This window comes from Topomyia yanbarensis, chromosome 2, assembly GCF_030247195.1.
Source record: "Topomyia yanbarensis strain Yona2022 chromosome 2, ASM3024719v1, whole genome shotgun sequence".
NCBI classification, from domain to species: domain Eukaryota; kingdom Metazoa; phylum Arthropoda; class Insecta; order Diptera; family Culicidae; genus Topomyia; species Topomyia yanbarensis.
This window is the reverse complement of record NC_080671.1, coordinates 395497498-395510826: the sequence shown is the minus strand read 5'-3', so window position 1 is coordinate 395510826 and position 13329 is coordinate 395497498. Positions and strand designations below refer to the sequence as shown.

The 13329-nt window shown below is 40.9% G+C and overlaps 1 protein-coding gene across 2 annotated transcripts in view; it reads left to right on the top strand.

Annotated features, from left to right (window-relative positions):
- The window catches only part of LOC131684849 (uncharacterized), a 732442-nt gene that overhangs the window by 630159 nt on the left and 88954 nt on the right, over nucleotides 1–13329 (top strand). For both annotated transcript variants that reach the window (XM_058968063.1, XM_058968064.1), the window contains one exon: nucleotides 470–1730. The gene's annotated coding sequence lies outside the window, so the exon portion shown is untranslated. The remainder of the gene's footprint in view (nucleotides 1–469; nucleotides 1731–13329) is intronic.

Genomic DNA, 13329 nt, shown 5'->3' with positions numbered 1-13329 from the left:
ACAATAAGGGTTACATAACATTACAAATGAATTCCAGTAAATCAAGATCCGCCATCTCGTATATCCAATTTACATTCAACCAAGTTCCCAGAATCCTTTTCAGCTCAAAGCTCCGGGCTCATTCCAGCCCTTTCAATAAAGGTATTGCAAGCAGATTTTTCCCTCAGCATTCACGAAAGCAGAAAAAAACAACTTTTCCGGCGAAAAACAAAGCGCATCAAAATAAAGTGCTAATGAGAATATAATGGAGTGGAAACTCATTACCGCCAGACGTTGCGTTGGGGGATGAAACCGCACAAAAACGATGCAACTCTTCCCGCCTGGCGTCACGTTCAGGTGTATTCTTCTAAAATCACGACAAAAACCAACAATCGCCCGTAGAACTCGACGGCAACAACAACAAAAAAACAGCATCCAGTAAAAGTTTCTTTCTAATTTCAACCTTTCCCATTGTGTCTTTTTCTTGCAGGGGGCGCCGCATCAAAGAACAAGCAGCCAACAGTCCACAACAGCCAGCCCTGAAAAGAAATAATTATCTAACAGGCAACTTTTTCATTAGACACTGTCCGCGCCGAAACAAAGCAATTTCCACAAGTGACAACCCTGCGGAGCAATAATGTAGCAAAGCTGGCACCGGCTGGTATGCCAGAGCGGAAATCACGGAAACACGAAGCGCACGTTTCCCGCTACCATCGCACAAAATCGGACTCGGGGGCAGAGCACTCAGCGAAACCGAGAAATCGCACGCGGACGGCCCGAAAAAAGAAGAACGGGCAGAAACTGGAGCATTACCGATTACATTTCACATTAATGCAGTTCCATCTTCGGAGGCTGCAGCTGCCATCGTCGTGTTGTTCGCCTCACGAAATCCTCCAAACGTAATAAAAAACGAGCCATCGAAATTTGAAGCACTGCGTAATTATCCGGACTTTGGGAAGCCATCGCTTGCTAGCTAGCTAGCTAGCTGGCGCAATAATCAGCAGCTGCAGTGGTGCAACATTATCCGCAACGACGTCAACCACCCTACAGGGGGGCGCAGGGCGAACGGGGGGATCCCACCAAGTGCGGGTGGTGGTGGTGGCAGACGAAAATGATGAAGCCATCGGCCGGCACTCGTCGTAGTCCCGGTCTTCGACAGCACATTGTACACGTTTTGGGCGAACTCCAGCATCAGCTGCAGCAGATAACCATTCAGCGGTACGAAATAAGATGGAAGTGCTGCAGAAGTGCATAAAAAACAGCCAGTTGCAAATGAATCGGAAGCAGATCGACACCGTCGGCTGTAGATACTCGAGCGAAACGTGGTGAAAGCAGTGCGGCAAAGATAAGAACGAGTATTGCACAGAGTGAAACGTGCTAAGTGAAAATCAAAATCAAGTGGGGAAAAGTTTTACACTGTTAACTTTATTCCGCCGTTTTGAGTTTTTTGTTCAATTAAGCAAACCATCTGTATGCTTTAGTTGCAAAAGGGATCATTTACGGCAGGCTTCTTACATACAGTGATTCAGGCAGGCAGCGATTGGACCAAACTCAATTAGCAGCAGATAGCAGTTTAAGTTTTGGTGCAGATTTTCATTCGAGGATTAGAAGCAGCAGCAGCAGCTTTCAGTGAACGGCTACTCTGGAAAAATTTACTGACGATCCATCGGGGAGAAACGAACGAATTTAATAACCCGCTGAACGCTGAAAGCAATTAAAGTTCATAAGCGAAAACATCATAAAGTTATAAGGTAAGTAAATTTAAATCTATTAGGTGAGAAAATGGAGCATTCGGTATAAATTTTAGACAATAGCTATCGCAAATAAAATTATTTTCGTAAGTGTGATGGAATTATAGCTCTTTGAATTTAATGGATGTTTTCCGTTGGGGTTCGGCGAAACGCAAAACTTTTGCATATTATTCTAATTAGGTACTTTCGAAGATACAAGAGCCGAAAGCAAAAGTGAGCCTCTTGGATGAACGTGATGGTGAGGAATGCCTTTCGGTTGTTTACGCCGGATTTTGTACCACTTTTCATCTTTACGATTTTTATTCGAAAAAACGGTTGCCTTACTACCCACGGTTGCCTTTTCGTCTTTATGGGTTAATAATAGGCGTACGCCAAATGAGTTTTGCTTTTTTTTTAACAAATTATGAACAATCTTGAGTAGTTTCGTTTACAGTTATTCTTCATTGAACAGTGGACTGTTACAGAGCCATTTCGTCGCTGTTGTGCTATCTTATGACAAGCGTTTGAGATTGCACGAAGGGGCCCCTATAGTTGAACAGAATTCTTCGAACTTCATTATGCGTGAATATTGAAACTTCTATTATATATGTCAAAAGATGCCAATCTTCATTGACAGATGGGCGAACATTACTAGTTTAGAAATCTATCGCTGACGTATAAGACATTTTGAAACATTTCATACGGACGAAATAGGGGAATAATTCATATTTATCTATTTTAGTTTCTTACATTTTAACGACATTCTATTAGCTAGAGATTACTGGGTATGGAAAGTTATGAAAATTTAGAGCCATAGCATGACATGAAGCCATGAATGATTCGTAGTTATGCTTCCTAAGCTCGACCCCCATCAGCAGAAGACAAATGTTAATCGCGTAAGGTATTAAGCATATTCATCCGTGCTAAAGCGATGTGCACTCGCTCCCTGTAATCTGCTGTCTAGGCTGTTTAATCACTCGGTTCAGCAATGTGAGTTCCCCGAACGCTGGAAATTCACGCACTTATTTCCAGTTCTAAAAAAAGGTGACAAACGCAATGTCTCTAATTATCGTGGAATTACTTCTTTGTGTGCCTGCTCAAAGTTATTCGAAATAATCGTGAACGATACTCTGTTCGCCAGCTGTAAAAGTTATATTGACAGTGAACAACATGGCTTTTACCCAAAGCGCTTCGTATCCACCAACCTTATGCAGTTTACCTCGAACTGTTTACGGAACATGGATGCTGGGTGGCAAGTAGAGATGGCGTATATGGATCTCAAAGCAGCATTCGATCGAATGGATGCTCTCATGGAATACTCCTAGGAAAATTGCTGCGACTTGACGTCTCAGCGTTGGGTGTTGCTTGGTTCAGATCTAATCTGACAAACCGTTCTGTACAGGTCCAAATGGGTTCGACAACTTCGGAATCGTTCACAAACCGGTCCGGAGTTCCACAAGGCAGCAACCTCGGTCCGCTACTGTTTTCCATTTCTATTAACGATGTCGCATTGCTACTTCCATTGGACTCTCGTCTGTTTTATGCAGACGATGCGAAAATTTTCAAAATAATTAAATGCCTTCTCGACTGCCTGGAATTACAAATGATGTGGCATCTGTTTAAGGAATGGCACACAAAGAACTTTATGGGCTTAAGTATTGCAAAATGTAACATAATTTCCTTCCATCGGAAAACTCTGCCCATTATTTATGATTACCAAATCTGTGGCTGCTCTCTTACAAGGACATAACGCGTTAAGGATCTTGGCGTTTCTTTAGATCGTGAAGACTCCACTATGACGATATCCTGTCAAAAGCCAACCGACGATTGCGTTTCATTTTTAAAATTGCTAGGGAGTTTCGTGATCCGTTTTGTTTAAAATCATTGCTGGAATCCAATGTCGTAATATGGAGCCCTTACCATGCAAACTGGATTGCCAGGATTGAAGGCGTTCAACGAAAATTCGTAAAGTACGCTTTGCGGTTTCTGCCGTGGCGAGACCCAATTAACTTGCCGCCATACGAGGAACGCTGTTGTCTGTTGAACATCGAGCCGCTGGAGATACGAAGGATCACCTCACAGGGATTATTCGCTGCAAAGCTACTCACAGGCGATATTGACAGCTCTGCTCTGCTTACTCAGCTGAATTTGTACGCTCCTGAGAGACAACTTCGTCGTCGTAACTTCCTGTTCCTGTAGTCACGAAATACACAGTACGGACAGCACAATCCGCTTCGATTCGTTTGCTCGCGATTCAACGAACTTGCTGATTTCTTCGATTTTAATGTGTCGACTAGAGTGACAGGAAAAAAATGACCCCTATCGACCCACCCCTGATTCGTTTCCTAGTCCCACCAGGAGTATTTTTTGACAATTTACATGTAGAAAAACCACTAACTCGTATTTTTGCCGCTAGGTGGCCCTGTATGCATCGTATTATCACTGTAAGTGAAAATAAAAAAGATAATTTAATTGTCTATAACCTTGTCGAAGACTGCTAGTGAATCCGGCTTTATTGAAAGAAGTGAGTAAACTTTTAACCCTTTCATGCCCAACTTTTTTGTAGTGCATGTAGGGTTTCAAAACTATTTTTCCTTTAAAACGGTGGGGTCAAGAAGCTCCAAAAACCATTTTTCATAAAGGTAGGTGCTTTCTTTGCAGTGCTAGAAGCTGCTCAATTTTTACCTTCAAATGCTCACTACAATGCTCCTAGAATATTTACAATAGTCCAACTGCGTGGAAAACGTAGCCAAAAATAGTCTAAATTGATAAATTTTATCAGTTTTCACTAATATTGCAACATAAAGAAGTTATATAAAAAATTCATTTTCCGTCGTCAACGTAAACGGTCCGTGGCAGCACTGCTCCATCGGAGTTCAATCAGACTAATTGCAATAACTTCAGTTCTAGAGCTGATCCTTGTTACCGTTAATACTCAAATGAAAGCCAATAGTCACATTTATTAGCCTTATTTGTTTTTGTGAGCAAATCTTGCCTCAATCAAAAGTTATAGCTGTTTAAAAACGTTGTTGTCCACAAACAACATGGGCATGAATGGGTTAACGAAGTGATGTCTGAGTCAGTTTTGCATGGGACCTAGCAGCACATGGTTGTGTATCAGTACTCGATTCTTACGAACTAAACATTTTTGTGAAATATCCGTTAGACTTAGCTCAATAGTATGTTCAGAAGAATTGTAGTACATAATACGAGTCATGTTTTGGTTGGAACATTTTAGTTCCACATTTTACTTCATAGAGGGCACCAACACTAACTTTTCAACGGAAAGAGATAGAAATTAGGTGTCTTCCACAAAGTTGTAGAACAGACATGTTGCAATAATTCTTCCGAACATCTCGATATTCTATCTCTCTTCTATGAAAAGTTAGTGTTGGCGCCCTCTATGTGGTCACAGTTGGAACTAAAATATTCCAACCAAAACATAACTCGTATTGAGTGCTATAGTTCTTCTGAACATACTGTAGCGGGCCAAATGGCCGTTTACGGTTTCCGTCTACCAAAACGCTCCTCAGGACGTTTTAAACGAGTAGCTTTAGCGCCACCCCCGAAGAGGACCACTCGTCAGGTTAGAATTGCCCAGCATGAAACCTAACCTCAGGGCAGGTTATAGAAATTGAGCCCGAAATGGCGCAAAGGAACGGTAGGTAAACACAAAATGTGAAAAGATGCACTCCGTTTCGCGTATAGATGGAAGAAGCTTTTTATCACACAACTCAATTATTTAATCTTACCTTCTTTTCACACACAAGCTCACACGAAATGTAGCGAATTCAAATTTGTATTTCTGACCGCACAATTCACTGACCGCACTAGCTATGCCTATCGGAAAGGAACTTTTTTAATAAATTTAATCCTAAAAGAACTTCTCACATTTTTGACAAACTACTTTTTAAAACACACCGCGATACTAAAAAAGAACTTCACACTGCTGCCTCTTCCACGATCAGGATCGAAATGGACGAGTTGCAGTTCTGTAGATCCTCAGATAGGCGTCAAGTGATTCGAGTATTCGTAGTCGGAAGTACGTATTTTTACAAATACTACTCTTTCGACAACCATTTCTCTCGCTTGAATTTTAGGAATACTCTTTCCTCTTAACACATTCGTATCCATCCATTTCATTCTAATGCGCATTTGGGTTTCGGTGAGACGGAATATTTTGAAAGTTCATCCGAAATAGGCTAAAATTGCATGCAAGGGAATATTTGTACACAAGCGTCTGAATATTTCTTGATGTGATGAGTTTTGGCATAGTGAGCGTAGTGAACGAATAATGACAAAAACTACGAAAAAGGTGAACATGCTACAATAGTTGAACAGAATTATTCGAACTTCATTATGCGTTCTATTTTCGTAAACAATGCGCTCGGCTATGTATAACTGTGTGAATATTGCAACTTCTATTATATATGTCAAAAGATCTTCATTGACAAATGGGCGAACATTACAAGTTTAGAAATCTATCGCTGACGTATAAGACATTTTGAAACATTTCATATGGACAAAATACGGGAATAATTCATATTTATCTATTTTAGTTTTTTTTTTACATTTTAACGACATTCAATTAACTAGAAATTACTGGGTAGGGAAAGTTATGAAAATTTAGAGCCATACTACTCAAGTGAGAGCAAGAATGTGAAGTATACAGATCGGAAAACTAAAAGTGGCATGGTCATTAGAACAGACTTAATACCTTATGGGCTTAACTTTTGTCTTCTGCCGATGGATGTCACGGTAAAGATGGACAAGTCTGCCTTTACCAGGAGGCATGCTGGTGGACTTGAGTGATGCCTAAGTTCGACCCCCATCAGCAGAAGATAAAAGTTAAGCCCGTAAAGTATTAAGCCTGTTCTAATGACCCTGCCACTTCCAGTTTCCGATCTGTATACTTCACATTCGTGCTCTCACTTGAGTACTATGGCTCTAAATTTTCATAACCTTCCCTACCCAGTAATCTCTAGCTAATTGGATGTCATTAAAATGTAAAAAAGAAAATGTGATTACATATAATCGAAAACAAAGAAAAAACCTGTTTTAATCCACCTAGCGGTGCAATTGTGCCTTTCTAAATCATGAACACGAGAATTTTATCGTTGTTTATATTCATTAAAATGAGAGAAACCGATGTGAGTGTTATTCTACATTTGGATACCGTTAAACAGGGGAACATTGATCAATTTTTCCAAATTTTTTCGAATAACTTTCTCGAAATCAGGTAGATGTAATTGTTTGTATTTTTAAAACAAGTACTGGTACCCACAGATTAAAAACGTCCGAATAATTTGGCAATTTATTTCGTTTTACTATAAAAATAAAATAAATTTGTTGTAAATTTTCATTCGTTGTTTTTGGGGTAACTTTGATCAGCAAATTATGTGTGTCGAAATGGGAAATAACGCTCCAATTGTTGTGCAAATTGCATATCTGCAGGCGATTTTATGGCCCGATATTGTGTCGTCTCGTAAGAAAACAAAATTGCCTGGAAGGATACGGCCGACTTTTATCGAGCTTTTTCGGGAAAATAGTCGAAATAAAATAGCTAGCAATAAAAATCTGGCCTTAAAGCATTCTAGTAACAACAGTTATGAAGAGCAGTTCTAGTAAAATTATCATTATGGATTGATTGTATAAATCAAAGTTAAACAGTATCACGTGCTGTGCAAAGATAAACAATCCGAAGTGTAATCGTAATAATTTACGTCCGGAAGTCGCTATCTTGGATTTCAACATGGCGCCAGACATAAATTTCTGGCACCTACTCGTTAAGACCATTCCGAAAATACCCAGTCAGTCTAGATTCTAGACTGTGAACGCTGGACTCTGCACTCTTCACACTGGATTCTGGACAATGGGTTATGGCCTCGATAGTCTGTGCTATGAACACTGAGCTCTCAACTATTGTCTCTAGGGGTCTTGACACTGGACGCTGGAATCCTAACTCTAGACTCTGAAGTCTGGAATCTGCACTCGGGGCTCTGCATTTTGGGTTCTGGTCTCTGAACTATGGACACTGAACTTTAGATTCTGGACTCTTCACTTTCATCGCTGGATGATGGCGCTGGCCTCGAATTTCTGTATTATGCACCCTGAACCATGGGTGCTGGTATCTGGGGTCATGATCCTTCAATCTGTACTCTGAACTTAGGGCTCTGCACTCGGGTCTCTGGATTCTGGAGTGTGGATCAGTCTCCTTGGGACTCTGGATTCTGGTATCTGGGCTCTGTACTCTGGGCTCTGAACTCGAGACACTGGGCTCAGCTTTTTGGGTTGAGGACTCTGGACTCTGGTCTCTGAATTCTGGGCTCTGAATTCGGGACACAGGGCTCAGTATTTTGGGTTAAGGACTCTGGTCTCTGGACTCTGAGCTCAGGTCACAGGATTCTAGTCTCTAGACTTTGAGCTCTAGATTCTGAACTTTGGACTCTGAATGCTGCACTCTGGGTTCTGGACTCTGGACTCTCGCCTCGAGATTCTGTGTTATGGACTCTGAATTCTGGCTTCTAGTTTCTGGGCTCTGTGTTCTGGAGTTTGAACTCTTGCCTTAGTATTTTGGGTGAAGTACTTCGGGCTCTGGATTTTGGTCTCAGAGATCTGGATGCTGGCCACAGTAATTTGGGTTGAGGACTCTGGGCTCTGGACTATGGACCCAGGATTCTCGACTCTGTTCTTTGCACTATGAACTTTGTATTCTGAGCTCTCGCCTCGAGATTCTGTGCTATGGACTCTGAACCGTAGACTGTGGTCTCTGAGTTATGGGCACTGGGTCTCAATTCTGGACTTTGGAGTCTGAACTGTGGACTCTAGACTCCAAACTCTGGACTATGCACTTTGCACTCGGGACTCTGGATTCTGGACTCCGGACTCTGAGCTCTGGTTGCTGGGCTATGGAATCTAAACTCTGGATTATCGAATCTGAACTCTGATTCCGGACTCTAGGTTCTCTAGGGCTCTGGTTCTGGACTCTGGAACCCTGAACTCTGAACTCTGGGCTCTTAATTCTGCGCTGTGGACTCTGAACTCTGCATTCGGAACTGTGGATTCTGGATTCTGAGCTCTGTCTTCGGAACTTTGGGTTCTGATCGCTGCGCTATGAACTCTGGACATTCTCGACAGTGAACTCTGTGGACTGTAGTCTAGCCTCAGTATTTTGGATTAACGACTCGCGACTCTGGATTATTGGACAGAAATATTTAAGGTTTCGAATAAAGTGATCGGTTCCGTTGAAGTTGGTTGATTTCATTAATATATAAGGGATTGTTTGAACAAATTGAAACGATGCATGAAAGTTGTATCATTTTTAATTTGAATGTGTGTTTATAAAAGGTACAATAAATGACAAAATAATCGTTGCCGGTAGAAGCTGAACTTGTTTAGAAAATGGTTTGTATTTTGTTTCGATGATTTTGTTAGAGGGAATCATCATTTGGTACGTTATTGAAAAAGTCTCATTTGATCAAACTTACCCCGGTGATCAAAGAAACCCCGTTTTACGGTACTTCCGCCGGGACTTCCGGAACCGATGCTGATAGCCAATGTAGCCAAAGAGACTTTTAATGGCTGTTAGTGACCTAGTACTACAATTCCAAGCACAGTGTTCACCTTGATACATTTATTGCAGAATTTGTAAAAATCGGCATTTTCTGCGTGATCGTACCTGTAATTGCAGAACCGGAAGTCGGATCCATTAGAAATTCAATAGCAGCCTATGGCAGCGTTGTACCTTTCATTTGAGACTAAATGAAAATCGGTTCATCCATCTCTGAGAAAAGTGACTGAATTGTGTTCGCGTACACTCACACAGACGCACACACACACATTTACCGAACTCGACGAGCTGAATCGAATGGTATATGTCACTCGGCTCTCCGGGCCTCCATTAAAAAGTTGGTTTTCAGAGCAATTGCAATACCTTTCTATCAAGAAAGGCAAAAATATCGACTTGAAGATTGAAAATGTGAATCTGTTATAAACTTAAAAACCTGTTTTAATCCACCTAGGACTGCAATTGTGCCTTTCTAATTTATCCAAACTATGATTTTATAGCTGGTTATGTTCAATATTACATTGTGGAAATGTCTATTGCATTCTTATTACACTTGATGAGCATATATAACTGCACGACTGTCACGAACCTGATAAGCAACATGTCGATACTGACACACTTGAATCAAACAAAAAAATAATATTTATAAGCTTAATCAGCGTGAGTTCAATGTTGTCTTCATATTAACTTCATGGTGGAGATAGGAAGGGATATAATTAGTAGGAGAGGGAGGATGCGTCGGGAATCATCTAACTTATTGTAGTATACGGGGTGGAAGAAGGGGGGGGGGCATTTGGGAGGTTGGTCTGAGAGGGTGGGGGGTGAGAGAGGGCTGGGGATTGAGAGGTAGGAGGTGGAGGGGTACATGGAGGGTTCAACACCGAACTTATTATTATACTTATTATACCATCCATTTGGGACTAGGTTAGTGAAAATTGGTTCAGTCATCACCGAAGTAGCTTTAGATCTGAAATATGCCCGGAACCCGGGACTTCCAGAATTATCGATCGTGGACAATATATTCCAATTATCTTTGATTCGCCATCAGTGATCTAGGCCTGTGAATCGAAGTAATTTGATGTTCATTTCAATAGATTTTAAACCTATGAGGTATTACGATTGTACCGGTTCATATGAGAAATTACTATGTGACCGCAATAACCAACCTGTAACTTCGGAACCAAAAGTCAGAACTGAATGAAATTCAATAGCAGTCATTAGGAATATTATATCCTTCGTTTAAAATCAAGTTTGTCAAAATTGGTTAATAGTTTGCTGGAAAATAGGTGTGACATTAGCTCGGGAACTTGACGAGTTCCCCGGGGGCATCGAGATCCGTCATAGGTAACCAATGTGGTCAAAACTATTTTGATTGGCCATCAGTGATCTAGATCCGTAAATTCAAGTACTGTTGAACGTATTTGAATATGTATTACATCATTCGGACACCATAGGGTTACCAGTTTATATGGAAATTTGCTGTGTGACCGCACTCTTCAGCCCGTAACTCCGGAACCAAAATTCCGATCAACAAAAAATTCAATAGCGTTTAATGGGAGCGTTATACCGTTCATTTGAAACTAAATTTGTGGAAATCGGTTCAGCCATCTCTGAGAAAATTGAGTGACATTATTTGACACACACACACATACTGCCCAGAAAAATAATGAATTTTTGAAAAATCAATCGGCCCACCCCTGAGTCGATTCCTACTCCCACCAGGAGTATTTGCACCAAATTTGAAGCAAATCTGACAAGTCTAGCTACCGGCCCAACGTTCCTGAAGCTTGCATGAGATTTTTCGACAATTTACATAGAGAAAACCCACTAGCTCACATTTTCGCCGCTAGGTGGCACTGTATGCATCGTATTATCACTGTAAGTGAAAATAAGAAATGTAATTTAATTATCTACAACTTTGTCGAAGACAACTTGTCAATCAGGCTTTCTTAAAAGAAGTTATTAAATTTTTAATGAAGTGATGTCTGAGTCAGTTTTGCATGCGGCCTGACAGTGCATGGTTGTGACCAGTACTCGATTCCCACGAACTATACATTTTTGTGAAATAATCGTTAGGTTTAACTCAATAGTATGTTCAGAAGAATTATAGTACATAATAAGAGTTACGTTTTGGTTAAAAAATTTTGGTTCCACCTATGACCGCATAGAGGACGCCAACACTAACTGTTTATAAAAGAGAGATAGAATATCGAGATATTCAGAAGAATTATTGAAAAATGCCTGTTGTATAACTTTGTGGAAGACACCTTATTTCTATCTCTTTCCGTTTAAAAGTTAGTGTTGGCGCCCTCTATGCGGTCACAGGTAGAACTAAAATTTTGTAATCAAAACATAACTCGAATTATTTACTATAATTCTTCTGAACATATTATTGGGCTAAACCTAACGATTATTGCACAAAAATGATTAGTTCGTGCGAATCGAGTACTGATACACAACCATACGCTGTTAGGCCCCATGCAAAACTGACTCAGACATCACTTCGTTAAAAGTTTAATAACTTCTTTTATCGAAGCCGGTTTGACTAGCAGTTTTTGACAAAGTTGTAGACAATTAAATTATCTGTCTTATTTTCACTTCCAGTGATAATACGATGCATACAGTGCCATCTAACGGTGAAAATGCGAGCTAGTGGGGTTTCTCCATGTAAATTGTCGAAAAATCCCATACAATCCTCAGGAATGTTGGTCCGGTAGCTAGACTTGTCCGATTTGCATCAAATTTGATGCTAGTACTCCTGGTGGGACTAGGAATCGGCTCAGGGGTGGGCCGATAGGGGTCATTTTTTCTTGTCACTCTAATACACACATACATACACACAGAGACATTTTGCGATCTCGACGAACTGAATCGAATGGGATATGACACTCGGCCCTCGGTTGGAAAATCGATTTTTGGAGTGATTACATAGCCCTTCTTTATGTGAGAAAGGCAAAAAGAGCTAGGCAGAAGACAGCTGGACATATGTGCATAATTGAAGAAATGTGAAGAATCTTTTGCCTTCTGTTTGCTGCGTCCCACCCGAGTCTAACAGCATGGTAGGTGAACCAGCAATACTAATCGTCATGTTTTAATGTAGAATACATTTAAGCTTTCAATATAGGGGTCCCGTTTCAAAATATCGGCTGCGGCGCCGCGTCAGATTTTGAACGTTAATAACTTTTATCATACTTAACAGAATGATTTGATTTTTAGGCCAATTTGTTGAAAATATGTTCCTCTATGCTGTATTAAAATTTGAAGTATGTATAACATGCACTAATAACAAAAAATTGTGTTTTGAAAAATCTTTCGAAAACGACTCCCGCACAGGGCCGTCACTATGGTGGACCAACCGAACAATAAAATAATGAAAAGTTTATATATAGGTCCACTACATGTTTGTTCTTATGATTATTCGCATTGGGTTGCTCGACGAGAGCAGTTGGTGGGGGAAAGACGGTATATTCCTTTGGTTAGGCCATTAGAAGCCGGACGGAAAGGAAAGGCTCATGCACGGCACGAGAACGAGCGAGAAAGCGATAGTAGTGCATATTAGCGCGATTATATAAATATCTGTCGGTCGGTTTTTCTCATTATTCGTATTCGTTCAAGCACTAGCAAGCAGCCAGTCCACCGAAGGAAAGCAGTTGTCGATGACGACGGTCGGAAAAAGTGCCCCAGCTACTGGTGACTCATCGCAACCCGATCAGGAACTGTCGCCCTGCAAGAATTTCGCCCCAACTAAAGGGCAACAGAGCAACTAATCTGTAGGCTATCGTTCCAGCGTCTGGGTCGTGAGATTGTGCAGGACTGCAAAGTCGAGCTACGCTTACAAAACTCAGTCGTAATGAATCCCCGAGAAGTCAATGATGCCTACTTGGTCGGTTTGTTCGAGGATGCAAAATAGTGCGCCAAGCGCATAACTTTCAGGCCAAATACATTAAACTGGCTCATCGTGTCCGCGGGGAGTGCGTCTGAATTATGCTCCCGCAATAAAACAATAAACGGTTCTTTACAGGACCAATTAATTGGGTTCTAATAAGAGTTAAA